A 9,664-nucleotide genomic window follows, 5' to 3' on the forward strand; every position below is an offset into this window, starting at 1 on the left:
TCTAGTTGTGTCAATACATTTACTGTAGTTTCCTATTAAACCTTGTTGCAATTTATTTCCTTCTTCTCTAGATGCAACATATTTGACTGAAAAGTAGTTGCAATAATGTGAAGTTTTCTGGAAAGTCATGAATACCTTATGTGAGTGAAAATGTGTTCAGTTGCCTGTTGCTCCACAGCCATTAATCTGATGAATAAAGAGTTTGCACATGGGTTCACTCAGAGAGTTAACATCTGATTTTATGTGGAAATGTTTAAAAGAAAAAGTACAGCATAGCCTGAAGCCTGTTAGATAGACTTTTAGAGATTTATTTAATGCAGTTTCTTGCTTTTGTTCCTATTGTCTACTTAGAAAAGAATGTTGTTTTGAAATGTAAAATGAAATAAGGGGAAACAATTCAAACAGCATTTCTACTGGACAAAAAAATCCTTTACCTCAAACACATACAAAACCTGTCAGTTCTCATTACTCATCTGTTGTTCTACTATTTCATTATCATCTACATTAAATCAGATGATTCCCCACCTTTACACTGGTGCTTTGGAGATAAAATAAAGGGGCAGGAACTATCTTCATTTATCAGCATCAAATAATATCAACAGTTGTACTGGGATAGTATTTAGAACAAATAGAATTAGTAGCTATTATTTCTCTCTGTGGAGATAAATGCTTGATGCAGGAGCTACTTAGTCTTAAGTTACAGGGCAATACTGCATCTCTTCTTGATCAAAAAGGGATTCCTGATGAATTCAGGAAATCTTCAAACATAACGTGTGTCCCTGTTTGCTGCTTCTGTTATTGTTTTTGAATTTATTGACTCTGTTTAGCTATTACAGTGCACTGGATATGGATGATTGGAGTAATACTTGACTGGAATTTCCCCTGCTTCTTCCTATAATGTTTTTAGTGACATTGAAGAGACTTGGGACTTGAAGGTAACTCTCATGCAGTCAGAAATTGCATTGCTTTGATAAAGAGCTTGTCATATTGTGTACTTGCCTCTAAAAGCAAGACTAGGTGTGCCACTGGAAAATATTTTTGTCTTCTCCAAATTCTTTATTGAAGATGCTCTTTGCCTCATTTTTTTTAAAATCTAATTTTAGAATATTTTTTGACTTGAAGTGGTAAATTGTCTAAAAGCAAGTTAATTTTGATACATAAAAGTGCATGTATTCATCTCTTCTGTGTCCAGTGTCACTGGTCTAAAATCTGATGCTTGCTCATTTCTAAGTGAATTCAATTCCTTAATACATTTGTAAATTCAAAGGTTTTGGTTTTGTTTTGTTTTCTCGTTGTTGTTGCTGCTGCTGCTGCTGTTTTTTAGAGTTAAATATACTAATTCCTACAGATTTTCTAGTGAGAAGTAGCTGGGAACTATGCTCAAATGGCAGCTGAGTGTCCTTAGATTATAAACATAATATTCATCATCTGACCTGTGCTCCATCAAAGAGCCCAGCTGGCCCACGTGCCCTGCAGGATAGGCCAGGACTATTTAGATAGTTCATGACCAAATACAGAAAGCCAAAGGCAAGAAAATGAAAGCTTATTTCTTTATTTTTAGCTGCTCCTACAGATAGCAAATATTTACTATACACAAAAGTCTCACACCCTTCAGACACCACTTGGAATGTTTGGCTGTGACTTTTCTTCTAAGAAGCTTCCATAGGAAGCTTTCCTTTTCTTGCCAAATCTTCCTGTATTGGAACAAAGCTTGTTTCAGAGCAGGCTTTGCCTTCATTAAGCTTGGTTATTAACTTTGGAAGATAACAAAAAGATACAGGCTGTGTAAAAAAAGGGGCTTTGTTGGCCTGCTGGAGGGTGAAAAATAGAGCCACAGATTGAATAAGAGTGGAGAGTAAAATCAAACTGTGAAATGAAGTGTTGGTAGGGGAAAGGCCTCTAAGAGCTGCAGTCACATGTTATAGTGCAATCTTTTAATAAGATGATGTCTCCAAAAGTGAGTTATTCCAAATGGGTCATCATTGAATTGAGATGAAATTAATCCTATTATATTTCTGTACCTTGTGTCTGAGAGATATAGCAATAGGTACATATGCTCAGGATGTATTTTTTAAATGGGATATTGACACTTATCAGCTGCCTGAGAAAGCCTCTATCTCTGCTCTCTTGATTGATAGGAAAATATGCTGCTTGCAGATCATACCCTGTTCTATTCTGAAACTGAATTTACTTAAACTTGGCTTTCCAGAAATTAAATGCTCTTGAATGGATAAAACAAGTGTATTTAAGGAGCATTTTGATGAAGTAAATTCTTTAACATCCTGATGTATATTGACCAGAACAATGGAGGCATATATGCCTTGGAGTTAATGCATGGATGTGTGTGGCAGATGCAAGGCCTGCATATGGATGTTAAAATCCACATCAAGGCTTGTATCAACTCAGCATGATACAGCAGTTGAGAATGGCTGTTTGTAGAGCTCTGGTCAGCATTAGTAAAAAAAGAAAGCAGGGTTTGCATTCCACAGTGGTGGTGTAAGTCAGCCTGTGTAAACCTTCCTTCATGTGGGTGCACATCATTCTTCAGGCACATCCTTGGTTTAGACTAACTGTGACTCACATGGATAATGTGTTAATCTGACAGCTAATGTTGCTAAAAAATGGATTAACTACTATGTACACGACAGAAAATATCTATCAAAAAGCATGATTTTGCTTTTCAAATGCTCTGTTCCAGTGCACTTCTCCTTTGTTCAAGGGGGTGATCTGCTCATCAAAAATGGTTTATACATGCTTTTACTTCTTGAAGAAAGGTGGCTCCTTACTGCCATTTTTATTAGAAAACTTTTTTAGGTTTTTTCTCCCTGGTAATTTTTGTTGACATTTTCATATAATCACAGTTAACTATCTTGCCCACAAAGCTATTGAGGATGCAAAACCATCTGTGAACCATGGCCTGCAGCTAAATACTTCCCAAATCAGGATTAGCAGCCGCTGTTTTGTTTTGTTGTTTATTTTTTTTCCCAATTAAAAAAAAATGCATGTGTCCTTAAAGAGAGGATGGATTTCAATTAACTGAAAATTATTAGCTTGGTCTGTAATTAAATGTGAAAATAATTAAATCTTACTTTCAGAAGACACTAACTTCTGCAGTGTATTCTTCCTAATAGGCTCTGAAGTAACGTTTCAAGAGTCTCACAAAACACATTATAAAATAGGAATGGGGTAAAGGTCATTCCACCTGCTGTGGTCATACTAAAACTAGTCTTGTTGATCCAACTGAAATATATAAAAAAGGTAGTTTAGGGCAGAAGGTTGATAACAATACTGAGGTATTTACCTTGTATTCTTGGAAGCAGCAGTATAGATAACTACAAATAGTCACCCAAAAGAGTGAATTTAATTAAAGAGATTTCATTGACAAAAAAGAGATTTGTCTTCATGACTAACATTCAAAACTTTCATCTTCTAGAGCTATTAAAAAAAAAAGAAAAACTTTCTAAGGTGTTATCATATAGATAAATTATAAAACTCAGAATCTGTTATACAAAGTATTGGAGGTAGCTGTTGCAACACTTTCATTTTATTGCAATTGCTTCTGTTGCAGCAGTTTCTGAAGTGAAAATAAATCCCAGCTTAAATTTTCCGTTATCTTTTCCAGTAAATACTGCAGTGTATTGGTTGGCATTTTGGCTATCAGAAGCTTTCTTGCACAAGGCTGTGCACATCCATGTGTTTGGAAATTTGCTTAAGTATCCACTGCTAAGCAGGGGTTTTCTTCTTCAATAGTGATCAGATATTAGTTTGACTGTGTGTGGAAATGTGCAGTAAATCAGTGATGGATTTTTCCATATGTCTTGCATAAAATCCAAAAGTAGTTTATCTGATGTAAGCCAGAACACCAGAAAACAAATTATAAAGTCATATATTAAAAAAGGCCTTAGCAGAGTTATGAAATAAATAGATAACATAACATGTGGATCTTAATAAAATGAACTGTTTTAGTTAGAGGGTTCTTTTATTTGGCTAATGAATTTCTCGAAACAGGAGATTATCTTGTTACACCTAATTATGTAACATTTTTGCTCCAGGGTTTAAATGCTGCAGATAAGTGATTCAGTCTGGGGGTCAACAAGTACCCAAAGATGCTGCAGGTAAATCCAGTTTCCTTACTTTTCATATGTGGTCCATATCCTGACAAAGCTCAAATAACTGCTCTGAAGCACTGGAGCTCTAAGGGGAGTTGTCTGAACTATGTTTTGCTGGTTTAAATATATTGATTCTGTCACCACAGGACAGATCTAACCTATTTTATTCATTTTCTCTCTGCTCATTTCTGTATTCATCTTTATAAAGAGAGAGAGTTAAATAGATCTCTTGATGTTAAACAGTATCTACATCTATTACACAGTATTGTATAAGTGATTACAGATTAAACCAATAAATATCTTGCACAGGAATTTGTTGGGCATTTTTTGGACAGGTTAGCTTTTAAAAGCAACTTGATTTTATTTTAATCAAGTAGAATCTGAAAAATTGTATTTAAATAGAACATAGACATCTTTGATATTTCATACAATATAGCTTGGAGCATAGTTCAGCATCTGGATAGACTAAATTTAATGTAATTCATCTGTACAGACTGCTTTTCCTTGGGTTAAAAAAAAGAAATCATATGTCAAAATTACCAGATTCAGTCTTATGACTGAACAAAGAAATTAAAGAATCTATAAAGAGGTATTATCAGTCATTTAGGGAAATTTTCTGAGTGATGAGAAAATAACTTTTAGCTCCTTGTTTTTTAAAAAACCCGTGTCCCTATAGACAATTTTGTCTTTTATAAATGGCTACAAAAAAGTTGGTTCCAAAACAAGGCAAATTAACAAAATTTAGCTGCAAATCAGTATAGTATATTCTTAACCTTAAGTACACTTACAGTCCAAGTCCAACTGAAATAAACAATTTATAATAAATCAGATATATCGTATTTATCTTCTGATAATCCATTACCATGCAATAACCCGAGATATTCCCAAGAGCTTTTAGTATTAACATAACATTAATTGAATCAGCAAATAATTTTCAATCTGAAAATCATCTTCATGGCAATTACTGATATTAAATATACAATTTATATGAAATGCAAAGCATGTGTAATTGACCCAACAAAACAGTAGTTTGAATTCTAGTTTATATTCAACTTCTGTGTCTATATTCAGTGTATGTGTATTGAACCTGGAAATACTGGCTGGTTCTGACTGGAATACCTGTCCCATTACTACTTAAGATGACATGAACTGGTAATTGTAAAACTTCACTGCACAATCAGAAATTCACTTTCAAGAACATGTGCTAAAAAAATTATTTTTTGACAATTGTGCTTGTAAAACTGTGAGTTTCACACATGTTCACCAGAAGTTAACCTCAGTCTCAAAATAAACTCATGTACCTATTCATTTCACATAAACTAAGGCATATAAAATATTTGTAATTGATAGTCATCTTTCAAATCACCTGTGGTTTGTATGTTTTTGAGTGTTGTTCAAGCGGCTATACCATGTGAATATAGAAGGTAATACACAGGTTTATAATTACAATTAAGCTGTGAACTTTCAGAGGCAGTGAAGTGACCCAACCCCATTCTAAAGTGCAACACAGGGTCCCTATTTCTACTTTCTACCTGTAAGTTGTGCTGCTCTTTCCCTTTTGTCTCTCAGACTCTCCAGAGTGACCTTTGGCCATGTGAACTTTCTGAGATGCAGCTTTTAAAACCAGTGAGAGTTGCCAACTATGATCTAAAATTAAGGTTTTCACTAATATTTAAAAATAAAATAATAATAATAATAAGTACTAGTGTTCTAAAACTGTTTGTGGTTTTTCCAGTTCACCCTGTTCTGTTCTGGATGCCAAATGCCAACCCAATACCAATAGTCCTTGCGTATATATTTTAACTTCCAGAACATCAGTGATAACATTTGTTTCTTAAAGCTTGAAACAGACAAAGTATCTTGAAAACTGCGAAAGAATGTATTGCTTTGATATTTCTCCTTATTTGTTTTGTTTTGCTGCAAGTAATCAAGAAATACTTTATTTTTTAAACAAGTGATTTACAGGAAGGAAAGGATTAATTATACTGATGAACCCTGTATTGTTAGCCACAGTAATAACTGTAGACATATTTTACTTCTATAAATATCTCCTCTTTTATCTAACATCTTTCAGTCAGATGGTGCTGAGATCCCTCCTTCTTCACCAAGACTCCTACAATCGATATTTCAGCGGTATGTTTTATATGTAATACAATAAAATCCACAAAATGTGCTGTTGCCTTGCTTTTTCGTACAGTAGCATCCAGTTATGAAAGGAATAATGGATGCAAGGGATGAATAAGACTAGTCAGGTTTGGATTTCATTTTCTAAATTAATTCAGCTGGCCTGACAGCCCTAGAGGTGCCCTTTAGCAGAGAAATTGTTAGAGAAGGTTACATTAGGTGATAATTGCAGGACAGAATAAAAGTTGAACAACCACTTTTCTCTCTTTCTGGATTTTTGAGGAGAGCTGAATCAGTTTGGCATATTGAGAAACCAGAAAAACAGTGGGGCTCTCACTTTGTTTGTCCTGAAAATTAAAATCTCAATAAGTAAAAATAGTGAAAAGCCTCTAAATATATTCTATGAAATTCCAAACTTGTATTGCCAAGAGGGTATTTACTTATGTTAGGGCTCCATCTACAGTCATGAGGAAGCAAATCTTACATCGATGGCAGCTCTCTCAGCTTCTGTGGCTTCATTGATTCACCATGTTTACCATGATAAACTCTCTCCTTTTATTGAGGTCAGCACACTTCAAGCTCTTTGCAGCCACAGTTAAAGTATCTGATCTCTAATTATTTCCAGTAAAGAAGCAGATAAGGTTACATTGACTATATGTGCCAGTATTACTGTAGGGTTGGCTTAAATTTCAAGTAATTTTATTTTCGGAAGGTTAGCAAGCCCAGACAACATCATCATAGAATGGCACTCACACATTTTTAAAATTGGTAGGATTTTTGCCGCCTCACTGTTTCAGTTTGAGAGGCTCTTCAAGAACATCATTCCTCAGATGATGAACACTATCCCAGTACTCACAGTCTAAATGTATTAATGGGCTTCTGGTATCCTTTTCGTTTTAAGCCACCACTGACCTTGAGTTAAAATAGACTGGATGTAATAATCCTCAGCCTCGATTTCTGATAACATATAGAAACAGTTATGGTACTACAATGTAATTAAATAAACAGTGCTCTTTTATTTGGTACTTTGTGCCATCAAAATATGAATTGGAATTTGACTTGGGTCTTCCATTTCTTTGGAACAGACAAGCAGAGGTGAAGACAGTCACTTGTGAGGAATATGGAAGCTGAGCAGTAAGTGGAGGTGTGTTTATTTCTTTACTACTGTCCATATGCTAATCCACTGAATAATTAATTTTAAGTAAGTGAAAAGAAGCAAACAAAAACACCCAGATCTTTTCCTTCACTTATAGAACAAGTAGAAGTGGGTAGTAAATCAGGGGAAATATTTAAATAACAAAAATAGCAATAAAAAGTCTAAACCTGGGACAATACATAGCACTGACAGGGTTTACTGGAAGTCTCACCCTTAAGCAAATAGACACATAAAGTGGATGGGACAAAGCTTAGAGGTACAAAAATCAGTCTCATAGTTTTTTATATAAAATTAATGTGTACCAATGGCAGTTTAGCTACCAACTGCATAATAGAAGTTAAGAAAGTCATAGACTAGAAGGTATTTGCTTGAGCATGACTAAGCATATTAAAAAATGTATTGTTAAAGAATGTGACAACTGTATTAACAAAGGTTAACATTGAACTTTCTGTTTAGAAAAGGAAAGCTAAGTAACTGAAATAATGGATAAATAATTATTTGGTTTTTTTTTTAATAGTCAACCACTTTTTTAAAAATTAGCACACACAAGAAATCCATTTCTCAATTTTTTTTTTCTAAAATAAGGCTCACGCAAAGGGAATGCTTTCTCAACATCCATTTGTAGCAACTCTCCATGCAGCTGCAGAAGTCTTGGCAATAGCTGTTGATGGAGGGCAAATTTGGGCTCTTACTTCCAGTACCTCAAGAGCACTGTCTTCCCATTTACTGGAGGGCAGTGTACAGCAGGAGAATGTAGGGGTGATTAGGTGGAGCAGGTGATGGTACCCTCTGGTAATCTGTATGTCAAAACTTTTATTTGCTAATGTTCTTGTGAATATGAAACAGGAATAGATGTGTTTCTGTTTCCTGGATGTTTGTGGGATGTAAGAAATATAAAGGAAAAAACAAGAGTTGCAAAACCATAACAAGCAGCTCTAGCAGATGGTGATAGAGGAATATATTGTAAAGAAAAAATGTTGGATGTTGGCACAAAAATATTTCTCTAGACTAGTTTCATTGCAGTGGTCCCCACTTAAATGAGGAACAGCAAAATTATTAAAGAAACTATCCTGTTAAAGTAAGGACCAGTGCTCCAAATCAGCAAGACTGAGCTAATGGAAGCCTGAAAGTTATCTCACCATTTGCCAGTAGGGGGAAGGGATACTTCTTTACAGTTCTCAGAGAGGCATAAAAAGCACCACGGCTCAACTAAAGAAAAGGTTTGCCATACTGGGTATTTTGTGAACTATAGGAAGTTCAGTAAAATAATTCTGAAGGGGGGTTCTGCTGGAGTTTGGTTTGGTTTTTTTTAAATCTTGAGTAGACAACATCCTTAACACTATGGCAGGTTTCTCCTGCTCTTCGGTAGTGGATAAAAAAGATACTGGTAAATAGAAGAAAAGGTGGAAGACAAGAAAGAGCCTATTAGAGAAGGGCAAGGTCTATGATCACTTAAAGTGAAGGCTTTTAGTTATTTTGTTGTTGTGACACTGCATTTTACAGGCTTACAGAACATTGTTACACTCTCTTTTTTTCAACCTACCTAAAATTTAGTTTGATGCACTCAAAATATTGATGAGCAGAAACCAATAAATTTAATCACAGTAGCTTTACAGTATGAATTTAAAATTCAATCCAAAGAAATGTGACTTGTTTTAAAACAAGTAAATTGTTTTGAGCATACAATCAGTGAGGAGAAATTTTCACAATGAAAAGAAAGCTGAGGCTGTCCAATACTTGCCAACTCTTTGGATGCTCACATATGTTCAGAATTTTTAGGCCTCCTATTACAAAAAGTTCATTTGTAGGTTGGCCAGAACAGCAAAACCACTACATAAGTTGGGTACAGAAAGGAAACTATTTCAGTGATCAGCAGTGTGTGATTTAGCATTCTGAGAGTCAAAGAGGCTCTTGTGATTGCTCCTGTTTTAGTCTCCGTGTGTTTCAAAACCCCTTTCATATTGTGCACAGCTGCTAACACTTACAGTTTGGGGATAGTGTTGACACAGGAACACAAAGGGTTTGAGATATTGCTTATTGCAGGTCAGGGGGAGGACACGGGGGGGTAGGAGTTTTCCAAAGCAAAATTCTTGCAAAACTAACTCGTGACTATGGCTAAGGACTATTTTCTTTGTTGCAAATTTATGATCAGGGCAGGCCATGCATCTCATTCAATGGTTCTGTAGATTCAGGTATTCTGAGGGAAACTTGCCAAGCAGTTACACATCCACCACACTGTGCCAAAAACTGGAACACAATCATGTCAATGCTACTG

General features: G+C 35.1%; 1 long non-coding RNA gene across 2 annotated transcripts; it reads left to right on the forward strand.

Annotated features, from left to right (window-relative positions):
* Positions 1-841: 841 nt before the first annotated feature.
* LOC113948914 lies at positions 842-7,360 on the forward strand. 2 transcript variants are annotated; one of them, XR_003528273.1, is made up of 3 exons: positions 842-935; positions 4,053-4,115; positions 7,319-7,360. It is a non-coding gene; the product is annotated as an uncharacterized LOC113948914 (long non-coding RNA). The 2 variants fall into 2 exon arrangements; XR_003528274.1 differs by lacking the exon at positions 7,319-7,360 and adding an exon at positions 6,184-6,242.
* The last annotated feature ends 2,304 nt before the right edge of the window (positions 7,361-9,664 follow it).

Source organism: Corapipo altera, unplaced genomic scaffold (assembly GCF_003945725.1).
Source record: "Corapipo altera isolate COAL_440 unplaced genomic scaffold, ASM394572v1 62, whole genome shotgun sequence".
Lineage (NCBI taxonomy): Eukaryota > Metazoa > Chordata > Aves > Passeriformes > Pipridae > Corapipo > Corapipo altera.